Genomic DNA, 23,575 nt, shown 5'->3' on the forward strand with positions numbered 1-23,575 from the left:
GGGCAGAGTGCTGGAAACAGATGGGGCAGAGTGCTGGAAACAGATGGGGCAGAGTGCTGGACACAGATGGGGCAGCGTGCTGGACACAGATGGGGCAGCGTGCTGGACACAGATGGGGCAGAGTGCTGGACACAGATGGGGCAGAGTGCTGGACACAGATGGGGCAGAGTGCTGGACACAGATGGGGCAGAGTGCTGGACACAGATGGGGCAGAGTGCTGGACACAGATGGGGCAGGATTGGAAACAGATGGGGCAGAATGGAGACAGATGGGGCAGGATTGGAGACAGATGGGGCAGGATGGATACGATGGAGACAGATGGGGCAGGATGGGGAGATCATATGGGGCAGGATGGGAGAACATATGGCTGACGCCAGGAATGAGACACACGGGGGCTAGGATGGCGAATATTACCATAGGGGCTAATTAAGGGATATTATTATTGCAGTGATGCATTTATTTTATTTTTTGAGTATACTGTTTTAAATGGGGGTCGTTCCTGTTACTGTGTAGAGTGATACTATGTCGCCTTCTTCATGTGGTGTAATGTAGAGGCTGTGAAAATTAAGTAATGTGTTCTACAAGCAGAACTCGAGATAACTGTGTTATTTCCTGCAGAGACGAGTCCTGGCTGGATGAAGTGATGGCGGTCTGTGCTGGATGAAAGATGAAGGACTTCACCTAGAGACGTCACTGGTGAGTCAGTGTTACCTATACACTGACACTATACACTGTATACTATATACAGAGGTCCTGTGTACAATGTCACCGGTGATCACTGTATTACCTGTACACAGACACTGCATACTAAGTACAGATCTCCTGTGTATAATGGCAATGATGGTGATAGTATTGTGGTTTTTTTTTTTATTACTGATCAGTATTGTAGTATTCAGTCATTGGTGGTAATATGCGGTCTGGTCATGGTGTAGCGGTATTTGTTCCTTGTATTTTATATTATTCGATCACTGTGGTGGTAATATGTCATCTGGTCATAGTGCGGTGGTATTTGTTCCTTGTATGTAGTATTATAGGTCATTTTAAAAATTGAAAAATAAATAAAAATATACCTAAATTGTATTGCATATTTTAACAAATATTTAGTAGGTTACAGTACAGTAGGGCCCGGCCAAAAGTGTCTACCGTGTTATGGTGGCGGCTTAAAAAATCTTTTGGCCAAAACAAAAGCTGCCGGCTATATGTGTGATCTGGTGATGGGAACTGTCAATGTGTGATAGGTGAGAAGTGGAGATTTTCCAAGAGAGGTGGGACTGCGGACAGTTCGAGGGGTGGAGCCTGGAGGCGGGGCTGGGGTGGAGCCTGGGCGGAGTTTCAAGGGGGCCCCGAAAATTTTGCCAGTATGGGGCCCCGAAATTTCTAGTGGCAGCCCTGACAGCGACCAACGATCAGGCCCCTGCTGGGAGATCGTTGGTCGCTGAGGAAAGTCCAGAACTTTATTTTGTCGCTGGACTCCCTGCAGACATCGCTGGATCGGCGTGTGTGACACCGATCCAGCGATGTCTTCACTGGTAATCAGGGTAAACATCGGGTTACTAAGCGCAGGGCCGCGCTTAGTAACCCGATGTTTACCCTAGTTACCAGCGTAAAAGTAAAAAAAACAAACACTACATACTTACCTTCCGCTGTCTGTCCCCGGCGCTCTGCTTCTCTGCACTCCTCCTGCACTGGCTGTGAGCGTCGGTCAGCCGGAAAGCAGAGCGGTGACGTCACCGCTCTGCTTTCCGGCCGCTGTGCTCACAGTCAGTGCAGGAGGAGTGCAGAGAAGCAGAGCGCCGGGGACAGACAGCGGAAGGTAAGTATGTAGTGTTTGTTTTTTTTACTTTTACGCTGGTAACTAGGGTAAACATCGGGTTACTAAGCGCGGCCCTGCGCTTAGTAACCTGATGTTTACCCTGGTTACCGGGGACTTTGGGATCGTTGGTCGCTGGAGAGCTGTCTGTGTGACAGCTTTCCAGCGACCAAACAGCGACGCTGCAGCGATCGACATCGTTGTCGGTATCGCTGCAGCATCGCTGAGTGTGAAGGGGCCTTTACAAACAAGCTCTTTTCAGTTCAGCATTACACAGTAATAGAACCAGATAACACAAGGAAAATGTGAAAAGTTGACATCTGAATTGAACTACATCTATATGAACATCAGAGTAAATAAGATACAGTGAAAAAATTATGCACAAAACTTTACAGCAACATTTAGTAACGAAAGGACAGCAAAATATAGTAGGTAGTCAAAATGACTACCTTTAGTAGTTAAAGGTAAATTTTGGAAAAAAAACGCGCAATTTTTTCACCAAAATTATTTATTGTCACAAAATCTTTTTTCACATCCTATTTGAAGAAAAGTCACCGAGTCTCAAGCCGGAATTCTGAAAAATGTAGTCACAGAAGAGAAATAAAAAGTGCAAGTAGTCAAAATGACTATACCAATAGTCCTAGTGTTAATTTCATATTCTTCCAACTGTCATGGCTCGCACATGATGCAGTTTGGAAATGTTCTTGGCTAAGAGACCACCGCTATCGATGAGCTTTCTCTTTTCTTGGGAAATTTTCATGAATGCTCCTCAATTCAAACCAGAGACCTTTCACTTGGGAATCACCCTAATAACACACTGAGCTATTAGGGAATGTGAGAACAGGTTGTTTTTGTAGGATACAGGAAGGAAAATATTTTTTCACCAACAGAAGCAAAACAGTAACAATGCAGTGACAGGACAAGAATCTGCATAACTAATCATATGCTAAATATTTGCAAGTCAAATTTGTGCATGAGATATCCAAGATATTGTCTATAAAATGATGCTAATCTCAGGATCAAAGGCAGTAGTGGATGGTGAGATATGGAGCCTGAAAGTCAAAAGTTCAAAACATCGTTACCCTTTTGCTCATCACTGTACTTTAGATAATTATTGATATATATGCATGGTGTCAGATCTAAAATTCAGACCTATACAAGCGGAGTCAGAACATAGAACGTGTCCTAGGAGTTTCCACAAGTTTACCACTTTTTCTGGGAGTACACTGTGTTCACATTATTAGACCAAATAATTAGATCAAATTAGTATTTTGATCATCTAAACATTTTTATGCAAATTTCCCACTTCCACGCTGTATAAATGTGAATGCTTATTGGATGAAGCAGATCAGGTGATGTGTATTTGTGTAATGATGGAAGGTGCGGCCTAAGGATATAACGCCATTTATCAAGATGTGCAGAATTATTTGGCAGCTTGTTTTCTTCAGGCACAATAGGCCAAAAAAAGAGATTTGTCTAACTTTGAAAAGTCAAAAAATGTTACAAGTCTTATAGAGGGAGGCAGCAGATATTGGGCCATGATCACGGAACCATCAACAGTTTTCTTGCAAATAGTCAACAGCGTCACAAAAAATGTGCTGAGAGAAAAAGACAACACTAACTGCCAAAGATTAGACAAGAATCGGATGAGAAGAGACCAGGAGCCATTATCCTCCAGGGCTGTCATATTCCTGGACGGGAACCTCCCTGGAGACCCAGAGGTACAAGGGGTTCAGTGCTCAGAAGAGTGGCCAAGATAAGGAAGGCTGAACCCGACCACTACCACTACTGAGCAAGACACAGAAACATCAAGACTAGGCCAAGAAATATCTGAAGACAGACTTTTCAAAGGTTTTATGGACTGATGAGATGAGAGTGACTCTTGATGGACCCGATGGATGGGCCCGCAGCTGGATAAGTATCGGGCACAGACCTCCACTTCTATTCAGACAACGGCAAGGTGGAGGTGGGGTACTACTATGGACTGGGATTATTAAAGATAAGCTAGTTGGAGTTTTTCATTTTGAACATGGACTCAAAATCAACTACCAAGCCTACTGCCAATTTTTTAAAGCCACTTTCTTTCCGCAGTGGTACAGGGAAAAGTCTTCATCTTTCTAGAACATCCTGATTGTTCTGTAGGATAATGCTCCATCACAGCATCAAATTCTCCACTGCTCGGCTGCCAGTAAAGGCCTTAACCTCTTCATGACATTCGCCAAACAAGTACAACCCACGTTGGATGTGGGTGTATGGAACTGGCTCACGCAGCGAGCCCACCCCATTCCCGGCAGGTGATGGCTGTGCATTACATCGCAAATAGATGAATGGCTGCACTCAATTGTACTAAAGCAAGGGAATGTGTGATACATGAAATGTGAAAAGCATAATGGCTTGTGAAATCTATGAAAAATTACATGAAATGCTTAACACAAGATTTGGCCAAAAAATGTGAGCCCATCCACCAAACGTCAAGGGAATCTCATGGATCGGAGGGGTCATTGACCTGACTGCCTAGTGTGAAGACTTACCACTGGCTAATATCATGGCAAAGCCTACATTTATAGGAAGGTCGGAACCAACTGTGTTAGGCCGGCGTCACACTTGCGAGTTTTACTGACGTAAGAGCGCAGAAACTACGTCCGTAAAACTCGCAAAAAATACGTCCCAATTATTCTCTATGCCCCTGCTCCTATCTGCCGTATTTTACTGATCAGTATTATACGGCTTTCTACGGCCATAGAAAATCGCAGCATGCTGCGTTTGTCACCGTATTGCGCAAATAAAACATCAATGAAAGTCTATGGAAGCCCCAAAAATACGGATTACACACGGACCAGCAGTGTGACTTGCGAGGAATACGCAGCGCTGTTATATAGAAAAGCCGGTAATTCAGTGCGGTGTACAGTAAAATCACACTGACAGCTTACAGTAGAATAGGTAGAATAAATGTGTACACATAGAATAGGTATATATATATATGTCAGTAGACACATATATGTATATATATTATTACTTCATACAGTGCGATATAGCAGGAAGCCGGTAATTCAATTACCGGCTTTTGCTTTCTCCTTCCTAAACCCGACATGATATGAGACATGATTACATACAGTAAACCATCTCATATCCCCATTTTTTTTGCATATTCCACACTACTAATGTTAGTAGTGTGTATATGCAAAATTTGGCCATTCTAGCTAGTAAAATAAAGGGTTAAATGGCGGAAAAAATTGGCGTGGGCTCCCGCACAATTTTCTCCGCCAGAGTAGTAAAGCCAGTGACTGAGGGCAGATATTAATAGCCTGGAGAGGGTCCACGGTTATTGGCCCCCCTGGCTAAAAACACCTGCCCCCAGCCACCCAAGAAAAGGCACATCTGGAAGATGCGCCTATTCTGGCACTTGGCCACTCTCTTCCCATTCCCGTGTAGCGGTGGGATATGGGGTAATGAAGGGTTAATGCCACCTTGCTATTGTAAGGTGACATTAAGCCTAATTAATAATGGAGAGGCGTCAATTATGACACCTATCCATTATTAATCCAATACTAGTAAAGGGTTAAAAAAAACACACACACATTATTAAGAATTAGTTTATTGAAAAAAATCACAAAGGCTGTTGTATTAATTTATTCTACTCTCAATCCACTCACTGAAGACCCTCGATCTGTAATTTAAAAAAAAATAATAAACCAACAATATACCGTATTTTTCGGACTATAAGACGCACCGGACCATAAGACGCACCCCAAATTTGGGGTGAAAATTGCAGAAAAAAAGATTTTTTATAACATGGGGGTCCGTCTTATTGTCCGAATTTACAGTATCTTATGGCGGTGGCAGAGCAGGGTCACAGGAGGCAAGGTGTCGGCAGAAGTGGGGTGATGCTGAGATGAGGAGGTGCTGGGATGAGAAGGTGCTGGGATCAGGAGGTGCTGGGATCAGGAGGTGCTGGGATCAGGAGGTGCTGGGATCAGGAGGTGCTGGGATCAGGAGGTGCAGTGAGAGGTATGGCGTGAGAGGGGTCCCTGGCGTACCATGCAGGCTTACCTAGGTGGCAGAGGTGCGGTGGCAGAGGTCCGGTGGCAGAGGTGCGGTGGCGGGGGTGTGGCGGCAGAGGAGGCGCAGTAAGCGGGGTCCCTTTCCCCGGTATGGTGATGCAGCAGGCCCGGTATGCAGCAGAGCCGGGTGCTATGCTGTCTGCACCCTGAAAAATGTAGTGCACAAAATACATAAAAATAGTGAGGTATTGGTCGATATTTTGGCCAAAATACGCAAGCTCGCAATCCATCGTCAAAGGTCCCCACGCTTGCGAGTCCTATCACTAAACTAATTGCAAAGCCACAAAAGAGGACTAAATATTATCCAAAAAATTCAACAACCAATAGAAAAAAGGCAGCATGTAGACAAAAAAAATAAGAGTTATGGCTCTGAGAGGAAGGGGAGGAAAAATTGGAGGTTTGTCGAAAGAGGTGGGTCTTCAGGTTCTTTTTGAAGGTTTCTATGGTAGGCGAGAGTCTGATGTGTTGGGATAGAGAGTTCCAGAGTATGGGGGAAGCACGGGAGAAGTCTTGGATGCAGTTGTGGGAAGAAGAGATAAGAGGGGAGTAGAGAAGGAGATCTTGAGAGGATCGGAGGTGAAGTGCTCTGCAGAGCGGGATCGATTCCATCTCCGCTCAGCAATCCTGGAAGCCCGTCTCAGGTCTTTGGTTAGGCTGGTCAAAGATAAAGGAATAATGGTCCGGCCCCTTCCTCACCGGACCTAAACCCTATTTAGAACTTGTGGGCACTTCCTAAGAGGGAAATTTACGGTGGAGGAAAACAGTCACCTCTCTGATCTGTGTCTGGGGCTGTGGTTCGTGCTGCCCAAAAAAGTGATCGTCAACAGATATAGAAACTGACAGACTCCATGGGTGGAGCTTATTCTTGTTATTCAAAAGCAGGGTGGCAAAATTGGTCACTGATATACAGCTCTGGCAAAATTTAAGAGACCACTGCAAAATGTTCAGTTTGTCTGATTTTTCTCTTTATAGGCATATTTTTGAGTAAAATGTAAACTGTTACCATATATAGGTCCTTCTCAAAAAATTAGCATATAGTGTTAAATTTCATTATTTACCATAATGTAATGATTACAATTAAACTTTCATATATTATAGATTCATTATCCACCAACTGAAATTTGTCAGGTCTTTTATTGTTTTAATACTGATGATTTTGGCATACAACTCCTGATAACCCAAAAAACCTGTCTCAATAAATTAGCATATCAAGAAAAGGTTCTCTAAACGACCTATTACCCTAATCTTCTGAATCAACTAATTAACTCTAAACACATGCAAAAGATACCTGAGGCTTTTATAAACTCCCTGCCTGGTTCATTACTCAAAACCCCCATCATGGGTAAGACTAGCGACCTGACAGATGTCAAGAAGGCCATCATTGACACCCTCAAGCAAGAGGGTAAGACCCAGAAAGAAATTTCTCAACAAATAGGCTGTTCCCAGAGTGCTGTATCAAGGCACCTCAATGGTAAGTCTGTTGGAAGGAAACAATGTGGCAGAAAACGCTGTACAACGAGAAGAGGAGACCGGACCCTGAGGAAGATTGTGGAGAAGGACCGATTCCAGACCTTGGGGAACCTGAGGAAGCAGTGGACTGAGTCTGGTGTGGAAACATCCAGAGCCTCCGTGCACAGGCGTGTGCAGGAAATGGGCTACAGGTGCCGCATTCCCCAGGTAAAGCCACTTTTGAACCATAAACAGCGGCAGAGGCGCCTGACCTGGGCTACAGAGAAGCAGCACTGGACTGTTGCTAAGTGGTCCCAAGTACTTTTTTCTGATGAAAGCAAATTTTGCATGTCATTCGGAAATCAAGGTGCCAGAGTCTGGAGGAAGACTGGGGAGAAGGAAATGCCAAAATGCCTGAAGTCCAGTGTCAAGTACCCACAGTCAGTGATGGTGTGGGGTGCCATGTCAGCTGCTGGTGTTGGTCCACTGTGTTTCATCAAGGGCAGGGTCAATGCAGCTAGCTATCATGAGATTTTGGAGCACTTCATGCTTCCATCGGCTGAAATGCTTTATGGAGATGAAGATTTCATTTTTCAGCACGACCTGGCACCTGCTCACAGTGCCAAAACCACTGGTAAATGGTTTACTGACCATGGTATTACTGTGCTCAATTGGCCTGCCAACTCTCCTGACCTGAACCCCATAGAGAATCTGTGGGATATTGTGAAGAGAAAGTTGAGAGACGCAAGACCCAACACTCTGGATGAGCTTAAGGCCGCTATTGAAGCATCCTGGGCCTCCATAACATCTCAGCAGTGTCACAGGCTGATTGCCTCCATGCCACGCCGCATTGAAGCAGTCATTTCTGCCAAAGGATTCCCGACCAAGTATTGAGTGCATAACTGAACATTATTATTTGATGGTTTTTTTGTTTGTTATTAAAAAACACTTTTATTTGATTGGATGGGTGAAATATGCTAATTTATTGAGACAGGTTTTTTGGGTTATCAGGAGTTGTATGCCAAAATCATCAGTATTAAAACAATAAAAGACCTGACAAATTTCAGTTGGTGGATAATGAATCTATAATATATGAAAGTTTAATTGTAATCATTACATTATGGTAAATAATGAAATTTAACACTATATGCTAATTTTTTGAGAAGGACCTGTATACCCGAGTATAAGCCGACCCCCCTAATTTTGCCCCAAAAACTGGGAAAACTTAATGACTCCAGTATAAGCCTAGGGTGGCAAATGCAACAGCTGCCGGTAAATGTCAAAAGTAAAAATAGAAACCAATAAAAGTAAAAATAATTGAGACATCAGTAGGTTAAGTGTTTCTGAATATCCATATTGAATCAGGAGCCCCATATAATGCTCCATACAGTTTATGATGGCCCCATAAGATGCCACATATTAAAATATGCCCCATGTAATCCTGCATAAAGGTTAATAATGGCCCCATAAGATGCCCCATACAGACACTTGCCCCATGTAATGCTCCACAAACATTAATTATGGCCCCATAAGATGCTCCATAAAGATATTTGCCCCATATAGTGCTGCACAAACGTTAATTATGGCCCCATAAGATGCTCCATACAGACACTTGCCCCATATAGTGCTGCACAAACGTTATGGCCCCATAGATGCTCCATACAGACAGTTGCCCCATTTGCTGTTGCTGCGATTAAAAAAAATCACATACTCACCTCTCCGTCGCTCTGGCCCCTGGCACTTTCAATATTCACCTGAGTTTGTTCCGGCGCCGCTCCATCTTTAGCGTCTTCTGCACTGACGTTCAGGCAGAGGGCGCGCACTAACTAGGTCACTGCGCCCTCTGACCTGAGCGTCACTGCAGAAAACGCTGAAGACGGAGCGGCGCCGGAACGAGGAGCAGGTGACTACCGCGCAGCGCAGCGCTCCCCTCCCCGTTATACTCACCTGCCCCTGGCGCTGTGCAGTCCCTTCTTCCTCGGCACCGCTGCTTCTTCCTGTACTGAGCGGTGACTGTTACTGCTCATTACAGTAATGAATATGCGGCTCCACCCCTAAGGGAGGTGGAGCCGCATATTCATTACTGTAATGAGCGGTACCATGTGACCGCTCCGTACAGGAAGAAGCTGCAGCGCCAAGCAGCCAGGGACCGCGCCAGGAGCAGGTGAGTATAATTAGACAGCCCCTGCTCCCCCTCCCCTGCCGACCCCTGGGTATGACTCGAGTATAAGCCGAGAGGGGGACTTTCAGCCCAAAAAATGGGCTGAAAATCTCGGCTTATACACGAGTATATACGGTAATCTGCTATATAATTGTCTAAGGGTCACTTCCGTCTTTCTGTCTGTCCTTCTGTCTTTCTGTCTGTCTGTCACGGATATTCATTGTTCGCGGCCTCTGTCTGTCATGGAATCCAAGTCGCTGATTGGTCGTGGCAAAACGCCCACGACCATTGCCACGACCAATCAGCGATGGTCACAGTCCGGCGGCAATATGGCCGCTCTTTCCTCCCCGCAGTCAGTGCCCGCTCCATACTCCTCTCCAGTCATCCAGTCAGCCTCACACAGGGTTAATGCCAGCGTTACCGGACCGCGGTGTAACGCACTCCAGTTACACAGCTATTAACCCTGTGTGACCAACTTTTTACTATTAATGCTGCATATGCAGCATCATCAATAGTAAAAAGATCTAATGTTACAAATAATAATAATAAAAAAAAACATTATTCTCACCCTCCGACGTCGCGCCCTGTCCTCGGCAGTGCAAGCGGCAGGTTCCGGTGCTAAGGATGCTATGCGAGAAGGACCTGCCATGACGTCACGGTCATGTGACCGCAACGAGATCACAGGTCCTGCGCTCATACCAACCCTGGGACCAGAAGCTGCCGCGTGCGCCGCACACAGGCGACAGGACTACAAGGGGCCCTTGGAATGTGAGTATATGTTTATTTTTTATTTTTTAACCTGTTACATAAGTGGCTGGGCAATATACTACGTAGCTGGGCAATATACTACGTGACTGGCCAATATACTACATGACTGGCCAATATACTACGTGACTGGGCAGTATACTACGTGTCTGTGCTGTATACTACGTGGCTCTGTGCTGTGCACTATATCGCTGTCCAATATACTACGTGGCTGGGCAATATACTACGTGGCTGGGCAATATACTATGCCACTGGGCAATATACTACGTAGCTGGGCAATATAGTACGTGACTGGGCAATATACTACGTAACTGGGCAATATACTCCGTGACTGGGCAATATACTACGTGGCTGGGCAATATACTACATCACTGGGTAATATACTACGTAGCTGGGCAATATACCACGTAGCTGGGAAATATACTACGTGCCTGGGCAATATACTACGTGGCTGGGCAATATACTACGTCACTGGGCAATATACTACGTCACTGGGCAATATACTACGTCACTGGGCAATATACTACGTAGCTGGGCAATATACTACGTGACTGGGCAATATACTACGTGGTTGGGCAATATACTACGTAGCTGGGCAATATACCACGTAGCTGGGCAATATACTACGTGACTGGGCAATATACTACGTGGTTGGGCAATATACTACGTGGCTGGCCAATATACTACGTGGACATGCATATTCTAGAATACCCGATGCGTTAGAATCGGGCCACAATCTAGTTTATTTTATAAACTTCTGACAACATGTCTCCGAATTTACAAGCAATAAATTTTGTATTTTTTGTCTGAAAAGGAGAATTGGTCAAAATTACAAAAAAAAACAACCCAGTGCTTTCAGACCTCAAAAAATGCAAAGAAAACCAGTTCATAATCATTTAGAAACAACAATACTAATGTTTTAACTCAGGAACATTTCAGAAATCAATATTTTGTGGAATAACCATGATTTTTAATCACAGCTTTCATGCCCCTTGGCATGCTTTCCACCAGTCTCTCACACTGCTTCTGGCGCAAAAATGTAAGCAGTTCTTCTTAGTTTGATGGCTTGTGACTATCCATCATCCTCTTGATTACATTCCAGAGGTTTTCAATGGGGTTCAGGTCTGGAGATTGGACTGCCCAAGACAGGTTTTTGATGTGGTGGTCTCTTAATTTTTTGCCAGAGCTGTATATTTTTTTGGGCTGTTTCATGATTATTCTCACTGTAAATGACAAAACTAATCAGTTAAAATGGGAAAATTTACATTTGTAATTTAATGGCCCAATAATTTTGCCCACAAAGTTATTCTCCTAAGAAATACAAGAACTCATGTTTACTTTCTAAAATATTCAGGTTCCAGGTTTATTACCCTTTCGAATTGACCGACAGCTCCGGAGTTGTTCAAAAATAAAATGAATCATCAAAAACACAAATTGTCTGTTAATTCTGCACACAGCGTACATTGCCCAGGGTTACGCTCTTGGTTGGATAATAATGTAAGAATCGCTTGTGACAATTTGTTCTGGGCTGGATCCGTCATCTGGACGTGGCGCTTACAACCACAAGCCGCTCTGCTCAGCGTCTGTTGGAGATGTTTCCTCTAATCCTCCAGGTGACAGACAATTTTTCATCTTGTTCCTTTCCCCGTACAAACCATACTAAGTCTCAAGATGTGTAACATGCACGTACCTGTTCCATGACAGCTCAGGATACACGATGCGCAGAAGAAATTCTATCAAATAGTTACTAATATGTGTGAGGTAAGGTAGAGTCTCCATTGTCATCGGATATGTGCAACCAAAACCCTTAAACCATCAAGTTGTGTGAATGGTGGGAGATGACAAACTGGTAACATCCATTTTTAGACCCAGCCTGCCATGAAGAGAAATCAATCCCCCTTAACCTTTTTGATTTGAGCAGTGGTCCTCTCGATTTCCCAATTTCCAGGAGTTAGAGTGCTTGCTTGAATTACATAGAGAGAGATCCCTGTTTAGGACCCTCATGCATTATACAGACTAGAGAGTGGCTGCGCTTTACATGGACAACCCATTGGCTTCAAGAGGAAGTCTGTAATGCTTCATTTCTCCTGTGGAGGCGCTGCAGAAGACTTTTACATTATAGCTCATCGTTGATGGTTCCAGCACTTGGACATCCTAGGATCAAGTTTATCGTCACATGCTTTTTCTTCTAAATAGAACTTTTAGTTGGCCATAATGTAAAATGGTCGACTGCTACGTCTTGAGAAAATTAAAGTTGAAATAAAATATAACCAATCTACCATTTCCCCAAATGCACACCTCAAAATTAAAGGGGTATTCCATTCTCAGACATTTATGGAATATCCAAAGGATAGGCATAAATGTCTGGTAGATGCTGAACCCACCTCCGGGACTCAGATTGTTCTCCAGAATAGAGCTTGTCTTCCACAACCTGGAATAGAGAGGAGGACGAGCAAGTGCAGCTTTCTACATTCAATTTTATGGGACTTGTGATTACAGCTGAGGACAAAGTCAAGCGCTATAAGGCGAGTTAAATGTTTATTAACTCTGATTGGCCAGTTATGAACAAAGAATAGAGGGAGCCCTGCAGCAAGAACTAAAAGGGGATCTTAGCTAGTGCCTGGTTTTGACACCCAGAAGAGAAGGACATTCTTCCTTCACTGATTACTGTTGGGCTTACTGCCCAAACTCTATGGGTTTCTCTGGAGAAAAGTAACCTGCTCAGGTTCTTGCCAAGTTGAACTAGGCCCTATTTCACCTGAAGCCTCATGGTCTTCCCATGTGGTATATATGGCCCTCATCTAATTGGTGATACGCACTGTGTCGACTTCAGGGCTGGTTTCCACTCCCTTCCCTTTAATTGCTCTCCATGTTGGGTCTTACATGTGATCCAGCGTTCATCAGTGACAGCATATCCCAAAACCTTTTACGTAGAGTTAAGCAAATATGTTCGGAATCAGTTGCCAAATCTGAAGTTGCCATATTCGTACCATATTGTTACCTTATTCATGCCATATTTATGTTTGATGTTTGGTGCCAAACATATTCAGTCATTTCTACTCCCATTGATTCTACAGACATTCAGCTGTGTTCGGCGAATATTGCAAAAACAATATTCGCCACCGATCATAATCGGAAGTGAATTTTAAAACTCTACTTTTAAGGACCATTTGGACACACTTATGCATCAGAATATTGAGACTATTATGTACTCAGCTGACGTTTGTTTAGAGTTTGCTGCAATCCAGTTTCTTCTGTTACTGACATTTGCTACTTCTTTGATTTGTACAATTTGCACCTACTGTTTATTTGTCCTGCTGGTTAACCTATCATTTGATGTAAGCATCACAAACTGTTACTAGAGACTGTATGCATTACACTACAGTTTTCTGTGGATTCTACAGCCTTCATCTAGTTTTGCTTCAGACTTGCCATTTTGCTCTTCATCTGCCCTTCTGGTTCGGTGACTTTCGATGTGTCCTGTTTCTCGTTTGCCTGGCATCCAGCATAGCCTGTTGTAGGGTGCTTACTGTTTCATGTGCCTTACAGAGTGCTGTGAAAATACCCAAAGTACTTGTTTCAACTCTGACCTGCAATTTTATGAATCAACCTCACCAGGTAAGCTTTAATAGTTGGCAATGTAGCAGACCATTTACTCATGGCAAGCTGCACTCAACTATCACTCTGCTAGGATTGAGCCTCATGAATTTTGGGCATTGGGCAGAGCTTGATCATTTTTTTATTACTTTTAAAGGAGTGTTCCCATCTGGGACATTTATGGCACTACCTGGACTTGGCTATACCCTGAGAACAGCACCACAGAATAGAGTGGTGGCTCCACTGACGTGACTCCACTTATTCTTATGAGAGCATCGAAAAAATGCAGAGGGCACTTTGAGAGCTGAAGACATACAGTGTTGATTTGTTAATGCATCTCAGCTATGACTCCTACTTAGAAGACTGTTGTAATAAACCTTCACGCTATAGAGAACACTTTTTCCCTACAAGGAAAACATTTTGGGAAAGTATGATCTTGCATATTTCTAACATACCCCCAAAAATCGTGTTGAAATTGGAAGGATCTCATTTCATCTATGCCTGGGCACACAGATTACGTCTAAACTCATGGAGGAAAAACAAGAAGCTGTTGTTCTTGACAGAAATTCTTCTGAATTTTAGTCAAAAGGGTGGAAACCTTAGTCACCATAAGCACAGTGTATGTAAAGCTTTGTTAAGCTTCTCTCATATGAATCCAGTTGGCCAGTCGGGGCAGGTTTGAAGTTAATTTGAAGGAATATCAAAGTACAATAGCTTCCAGGAGTTAAGCAAGTAACAGCCTGCAGAAGAAAGTGTTACAGCCAGGGTTGGCTCTCGATACATCTCATCGAAATATTTCTTGTATGATTGTATAAGAAGAGCAAGAAATGGATTGTGCAATGTGGTTGTTTTCTAGAACAGGAGCCAGACATAAATGTTCATTACATTTTATAACTTTTGGCTAATTAATCTGGTATCAATTTTTGAAAGGAATTTTTGAAACATTCCCACTAGATAAACGATAGATGTAATTAGTGTAAAAGGAGAAAACTTGTTGCTGGCAATGGCATTCATTGACATGGTCTACATCCATAGCCTGCAACCTGTAACTCACTAATCCAATCAATGTGCTCTGAATAAAAGATGACGTAGTGCACACTGTTTTCTGCCAACAGAATTGGGACGACACTGCATTTATTCTTAAATATCCAGACGTATTATTTCAGTAGGCCCAGGGACATGAGATAGAGTTCATGTGAGAATGTATGTTGACTCTTATTGTCAATTGAATTAATGTTCAATGGCTGCTATTTGTTGAATGGCTTCTAATTAGCTATTGTATCCAAGCATTTCAGTCCTAGTATTGCTCTACTATCTTTGGGAAACAAAGGCACAGGGTAAGTGAACAATGTTTGCTAATATGTTGGTGACCCATTGATGCTCTGCAAATATGAAAGACAATCAATCTCTGTTGTTTGAACACTCCAGCAGTGAGGGATGACCTCCTTCCACCTTCCCCCCAAGTCTGTGGAGGAATGCCTGAATGAGAAGTTCTGAACTACAAAAAGGAGGATCTGCCTGTGTTCAGAGAGACTGTATATTACAGTAAACATGGCATCATGGCTCCAACTGAATCAATACAGAGCTGCTTCATTGACCATCACTGAACCCTCAAAGACATTTAGAGAATTCAGGTTGGGACAATCAAGTCACCTGGCCCCGTACATCAATGGACTGTCAGCTTCCTAAGCGTTATCTCTGCTCAGTGGGTGACTGACAAAAGTGGGGTGCCACTGCTGGGTGTATTCGGCCCTCGAAGCCCCAAAGTTGCAACTGCTCTAATCCTGGCGAGCCAGTGGAAAGGTGAGACTCTGTAATTTTACCATCTTGGGTATTTACCGAGACTGTTCTATATGCTGTTATTTGTTGGTGGTTCAATAAATTATTGCCACATTGTTTTACCCTCACCCTGTGTTGTCTGAGTAGTGTTCTGCCCACGGGAAGAGAGAGGAGGCATTCAGTGGTATGAGCCTTGGTCCATGCAATCTTTCTAAAGACAGCCAGGCCAGCGGACAAGAGCACCCAGTAACCCTGTATCTCCACAAGAATGAATTAACCTTACTGATTAGTAAGGGTTTAGAAAATCCAGCCAAGGCAGCTGTAGCTAGCACTTTCCTGGGCCTGTCCTGCAGTTTATAAAGGCAGTTACAGAACAGTATAGTGGGGTACTCCAATATTAACTGTAGGACCAGCTTACATGTGACATATCATGATTTTATCCTTACTTCCCCAGTTCTTACTTCACACTCCCTAACATGTCACAAACAAGCTGTGAAGTTGCAGACTGGGAATGCAGAACGAGCCATATCAGTACACATTATGCACTTGCATAGCTTGTTCTGTGCTCTCAGCCTGCACTTTTACAGCTTGTATTTGACATGTCAAGGAGTATGGAGAGGACCTATGAATGTGACATAAAAGCTATGAAGATATGATCAAGGTTGTCAATGTCGTGTTTTCCAAAGATCATATACAGTATAAGTTCTTACTGTTCCTCGAGAGGAATAACTACAGACTCTTTTAATTATATATAATTCAGATTTGTGTTCCCACCTGACCTGTGGTAATGACGTCCGTTCTATGTAATTGTTTTTAGATATCGTAACAAGTGGTGTCATCCCTGAGGCCCATTAAGCAACTCCATTATCAGGCGGGAGTGGTCCATTATGTCATCAGATGTAGAAACCATCTATTAGATTGTCAGCCACAGTGAATATTATAAAGCGCCTGAGCTGTTTAGTTACAAGACGTTCTGCTTTACTTAATTACGTCCTGGAGAAGATGGACTGTCTTACTAATGGCGTTGGTAGTCTCCAACTTCCTGGGACATTACGGATGCTACTGGAAAATGGGTAGACTTCCTGATCCCAAAAAGGATGGCAAATCTTCTGAATGCCACCTAAGCCTCCCATAAATCACTCAGAAGATGTCTTTCCAGAAGGTTTCCTGTGCCTGATGCCACGATGCGCGTTAGACAAAGCTCATTCAAGAATCTAATAGACAGGCAACTCGGAATGTTGGTTATACTCATAGAGAAAGGGAGTTCGAGTCCAGGATAATAATATAAAAATATATAATCAATTTTTATTTATACCAGATATCAATCCATAACATGATATATCAAATACATTATAGTTTATAACATGCTCAGCAAGGGAACAACCGGTACCAGACCTGTGTGACCCACCACACACTGCCAAGTACTGTATATATAGTAAAGTGCTATGTGCCTACATCAGGATGTCATGGGAAGGAGAGCCCCCTAGGACCAAGTAATCAAAAGTGTCTCATGTCACTTATCCTTCAGTGAAAGGTATTTCATTGGTAAATTATGGCACAATCAATAAAAGGCCCCAGGTATGGTTCCTTACCCATGTAGCAGATGCGGGGTGGTCACACAGTACAGCCCCAACGCGCGTTTCGTGTTGGCTTCATCAGGGGGCTGACTCGGAATGTTGGCTTGTATGCCTGAATATTCAGTCACATATTGTCATGTTGGTTTTTTAACCAGTATATGTAATAGGGGCAACTACTTAAAGAGAAGCTATTATCAGAAAATGACATACTGTTTAAATAATGTTTTTTGTGTTAAATGCATTTTTTTTTTCATATTACAATCTGTATAAAACATAAAAATCAAAACCTTGAACGTTTTCACACTGGGCCTTTTTTTAGACTGTTATGTTCTGTTGTTTCAGGGGCATAACCACCATGAACAATCTATGACCCTATCTTTGTAGCACCTAATGTTGGTGTGCACTTCAGAACTCATTGTGAAGGAATGGGGAGTAGGGTGGGCTGAAATGTCGTGTATTAGGATTGGTGAATCCTGTGTTATCAGTTGTGCATAAAAATGTTACCTTGTCATTGTAATCCTGACTCTGATGATAAGGAGTATGCTGAAAATTATCCAATCCTGACTGATGTTAAGCAGTCTGCTGAAAATTATCCAATCCTGACTCTGATGATAAGGAAACTGCTGAACATTATCCCTGAAAGAACAGGAAGCATAAGTCTAAAAAAAAAAAAGGCCCACAGGCCAGAGTGAAAATTGCAAGATTAACTAATTTATTATTTTTTTTTAACAAAGATCACGATTTGAGAAAAAAAAACATTGTCAAATTATTTTTTGCACGAAAAAAAATTATTCAATAGGTCACTTTGTGATGATACAATTCCTTTAATGTATGGGTGTATATCATAGTGATAACCTAAGTAGTTGCTATAGGCAGTGGTGTGACCCTGTTGAAGGAAAAATGGACATGTCTCCGAAGCCTAATGAATAGACGTGACTGATGAGATGATTCTTCAAAATCAAAACTATAACTAGTACGCACACCCAAAAAGCCCTCAGTTGTGCTCCTTTAGGACAGTTTAAAAATTTTTGAAAACCTCCCTGTAACCCATTTCTTTTTCAAACATTATTTTTATTTCTCCCAAGCACTGAAAGCTGAACTGTAACAAAGCCTATTTGCATACAGACCTAATTAAGAACTCCTAAATTTGTGTCTGCAACTATGCATCTCCATGGTTACAGACTACAAACAGGTCTGTGTAGTCTGACCCGGACCTTGTACAAGCTTTAGTGATGAGTAGTGTTGAGCATTCCGATACCGCAAGTATCGGGTATCGGCCGATACTTGCGGTATCGGAATTCCGATACCGAGATCCGATACTTTTGTGGTATCGGGTATCGGTATCGGATACATAGAGATGTGTAAAATAAAGAATTAAAATAAAAAATATTGATATATTTACCTCTCCGGCGGCCCCTGGACTCAACTGCCGGTTACCCGCGCTGAGTTCAGAGGCCGCCGGAGAGGTAAATATATAAATATTTTTTATTTTAATTCTTTATTTTACACATCCCTATGGATCCCAGGGCCTGAAGGAGAGTTTCCTCTCCTTCAGACCCTGGGAACCATGAGAATACCTTCCGATACTTGATGTCCCTTTGACTTGTATTGGTATCGGATATCGGTATCGGCGATATCCGATATTTTTCGGGTATCGGCCGATACTATCCGATACCGATACTTTCAAGTATCGGACGGTATCGCTCAACACTAGTGATGAGCGAATATACTCGTTACTCGAGATTTCTCGAGCACGCTCGGGTGTTCTCCGAGTATTTTTTAGTGCTCGGAGTTTTAGTTTTTCTTGCCGCAGCTGAATGATTTACATCTGATAGCTAGCATAAGTACATGTGGGGATTCCCTAGCAACCAGGCAACCCCCACATGTACTTATGCTAGCTATCAGATGTAAATCATTCAGCTGCGGCAAGAAAAACTAAAACTCCGAGCACTAAAAAATACTCGGAGGACCCCCGAGCGTGCTCGAGAAATCTTGAGTAACGAGTATATTCGCTCATCACTAACAAGCTTCCATCTATCTGCCTCGGGAACAGAAGGAAGGGCTTCCAAAGGCCGTTGACAAACGCTATTGAGTTTAATGGGATCCATCAAGATTTTTGCATTTTTGGCTAAAAGAATGCGGTACTGCATCTTGTCATCAACAATCCTGGAATGATGGACAGAAACCTCAGTGAAGTCCTCCAGTACAAGTTTAAAGAGAACCTCAAAGGGGTTGTCCACTACTAGACTGGGCAACCCTTTATTAGTGGTGCAATAGGGATGAAAAAAAGATTCTCACCCTTTGATGACAGTGAACACTGCAGCTGATCAGCACCTGCTGATGGGCTGCAGTGGTCATGTGACACCTCCTAAGTGACTATGGGGGAGGAAAACAGTGCAACCCCACTCCAGAAGGTGAGTATCTTTTTTTTTTTTTTTTAATCTCCCGGGGCTCATTAATAATGGATTGTCCAGTAGTGGACAAACCCTTTAATTTTAAGAGGACCCGCCCCATCTACTGTTTTGGAACATAGTCCCATTGCGGCAATCTGCTGTTACTCCTCCAAGATATTTATGAGTAAGTTGACAACTGCCCAATCAGTGCCGTCAGCATCAGATTCTGTAGGGACACGCCTGCCTGCCTGATAAATGAATGGTTACACCCACTTGTCAGTTTTCTTTTTCATACAGCAGGAATAATAAAGGAACGATACAATGCTGAGTTCTAATACAACAGACCTGCCATGAAAGCAGATTTGAATCGCTATTTTTTTTTATTGCTTTTTCTTAAGAAGAACTAATGTTACCGTTCTCTTTTTTTAATCATAAAGAACAGGGAAGATTGAGAAGATCAACTCACGTCAATTAGCGAGACACGCTGCAGTTTGAGGCTGGGATTTTACAACTATTGTTTTCAGCTCTTTCCTGTGAGTTATAACGATTTTTATAAAAAAATAAAAATATTTTGTAGCTTTGTAGCTCAAGTTCTGCTGCCCCAAATTACTAAACCTGTCCTAGATTACCTAACACTACTCCTGTGTTACAGATAGCAAGTAATGCGAGCCTGTATGGGCGGTGATGTCACGGGCCGAAACATGTGATCATCTGAATTATATCGGAAAAGAAAACAATAAAAAGACTTTTTGGTTTACCGTATATCATAAATGCAAAGGCTTCTTCGCAGGCCGATGATTATACGGGTCAGTGATCAGTAATGAGCGTTCTTATGAAGGTCCGTGTAAAAAGACATTAAATGGAAGCGATCGTCAGAAAATTACTTATTGTTTAAATCCAGTTTTAGTGTTACTTCTACTTTTTAGAAATTTGGGGCAACTTTTTTTTTCAGATCACAATCTTTATTTAAAAAAAAAACACACAAAATTATTAATCTTGCAATTTTCACACCGGCTGCTGGAGCTTTACATGTGGATTTCATGAAATGTAGGTCAAGCTCACTAGGTGGATACTTAAAGCCCAAGTTCCAGATGGGCACATGGGCCACGTGTGTCGGTGCAGCAGGCATTTAAAGCACTCAGGAAAGAAGTAGCAGGGATCCTGGAAGACTGGGTACAGGTAGGAGAGGTCCTGGAGGTTACAGGTTGACAGGAGACATCCTGGAAGTCACAGGCGGGCACATAGCAGAGGCCTTGGTAGACTGGGAACAGGTAGCAGAGGTCTTGGAAGACCGGAAACAGGTAACAGATGTCCTGGAAGACCAGAAGCCGGTAGAAGATGTCCTGGAAGACCAGGAACAGGTAGGAGAGGTCCTGGAAGACCGGGGACAGGTAGGAATAGTCCTGGAAGCTGCAGGTGGACAGGAGGAGTCCTGAAAGCCACAGGCAGACAGGTTGCAGAGGTCTTGGGAAACCAGGAACAGGTAGAAAAGGTCCTGGAAGACCACAGACAGGTAGCAAATATCCTAGAAGTCCAGGAACAGTTAGCAGAGGTCCTTGTAGACTGGGAACAGTAGCAAAGGTTATGGAAGACTGGAAACAGGTATCAGAGATCCTGGAAGACTAGGAACAAGTAGCAGACAGAACTCCAGAGCAACTAGAAAGTGTGAATACCAATATACAGGTGTGTGTCTTGGTAGGCCTTATATAGGCCCAGGTAGATGATTACACAGATTTACACCAGGCCATCTGCAAAGCCCACCGTTGAGCCGTCAGAGTTCAGCTTAGCGAGTTGAAATAAGCAAAGCCCGGATTCAGGACAGGTGCTTAACAATTGGGCTTTTCATGTCAATTTCCTTAAAAAATTCCTGTTTCAAGAATTCCATATGTACATTAGCCACAACAGTCAGACGCAGAGCTAAGCCGCTTTAAAGCACCACATCTCAAGCTGGACTTCCACAGGGGTCAATAATTTTAGTCATTCCTCCATTTTGAACTTGCCCACTGGGCATCACCAACGAGCGGTCCATAACCACCCATAATCTCGCATTGCACTCTGTCTTCTTCTCTGTCAGCAGAATAAATCTGCAGAAGTTTTGAACTCACCTCGTATCCTCTAATTAGGCAAAGTATGTGACGATCACAGCCAACCAAATTACCGCGAAGGGCCACAGTAGCTCCCTATGTCACAATGATGCCCATTAGAGAAGTCCATCCATCCATAGGTAGCACTTCTGTTATGACCTGGTGGTTAGGAGCACACGGAATGACCTGATAATTAAACCTCATACAGGACGAGCTCTGGGATGTGGGAGCTCTGCAAGCCCTAATCCTATCACACACACTAGAAATAGCCGTGGAGCGCTCCTGACCAGACCTAGGCGCCTCGTCACAGCCTAAGAACTATCTAGCCCTAGAGATAGAAAATAAAGCCTACCTTGCCTCTGAGAAATTCCCCAAAGGCAAAGGAAGCCCCCACATATATTGACTGTGAGTAAGATGGAAGTCACAAACGCAGAAATGAAACAGGTTTCAGCAAAGGGAGGCCAGACTTACTAAATAGACAGAGGATAGGAAAGGTAACTTTGCGATCAGCACAAAAAACCTACAAAAGACCACGCAGAGTGTGCAAAAAAGACCTCCGCACCGACTCACGGTGCGGAGGGGCCACTCTGCATCCCAGAGCTTCCAGCTAGCAAGACAAAATCATGAAAACCAGCTGGACAAGAAAACAGAGAACAAAATAAGACTATAAGGAACTTAGCTTCTGCAGGAGAAGGCAGGTCACCAGAGAGATCCAGGAGCGAACTGAACGAATGCAAAAACATTGACAGCTGGCATGGAGTAACGATCTGAGAGGAGTTAAATAGAGCAGCCAACTAAAGGATAAACCACGTAACCTGTGTAAGGAACCTCAGAAGCAGCAGCTTCACTCAAAGCCACCAGAGGGAGCCCATAGACAGAACTCGCCGAAGTACCATTCACGACCACAGGAGGGAGTTCGACAACAGAATTCACAACACACTTCCACGTCACGAGTGAATGTGTCCATACGTATATATGCATCTACTATATAACAATGGCTATACGGTCTTTACAGCCCATCCCATAATTACTCAGAAAAACTGGATAAATAATGATTTACTAAGAGAGAATTATGCTGCAGTAATAAGTCTTAAATGACTTTGACCAAAGAGTTGAACACTCTTCTTACCTCAATAAACCCTCATAGGCAAGGTTGACTGAATATTTGGGCAGTGCTTAATGGATCACAATCCTCAAGAAATCTCTGATGGAGTTGGGTATATCATTTCCACACCATTGTTGATTCCCATCATGTAAATGTCAAGCGTTTCAAGATCGCCATGTGTTTACGGGTCAGGTCGTTTGCCCCCCAAGCTACCATCAGTTTTATCCAGCCAAAGAGGTGGGGATGCATCAGAATTATTTCAAGCTGTCCTTACCTTATCCCCACCCTATATGGCTATGATTGACGACCAAGAGCACAGGAAATGTTATCACAAGCCTTGGGGCGGAGGTCTATGTGTAGTGGAAGCAGTCGGCTAAGCAAAAAAAAATTGCTCCCATCTGTGTAAATGAGACTCTGATGGTTTTGTCAGTGATTTCCTATGGTGCCTCTGTAATGAATACATACTTTTGGTAGATGGAAAAAAAAAATTGGGCCTGGTCAGAGGAAGGGACACAATTGTGAAATGTCCTGGAGGCGCCAATACCTTTGGTTTTTACATTCCTTCCTAGCGTGTACTGACTACAAGTCTTAGCTGCAACACTTTAAAGATTTGGGAATCTAATTATGGGAGCAATATAACAATATAGTAAAAGCAAAAACTATGACAATTTTACCCCTATTTACAGTTTGCGTGTCTTAAAGGATATGTACGCCTCTCGGGATATTTTTCTTTTTACTTAACCCCTTCATGACCTTGGACGTATAGGTACGTCCAAGTTTGTGTCCTTGCACTT

Source organism: Ranitomeya imitator, chromosome 5 (genome assembly GCF_032444005.1).
Source record: "Ranitomeya imitator isolate aRanImi1 chromosome 5, aRanImi1.pri, whole genome shotgun sequence".
NCBI lineage: Eukaryota > Metazoa > Chordata > Amphibia > Anura > Dendrobatidae > Ranitomeya > Ranitomeya imitator.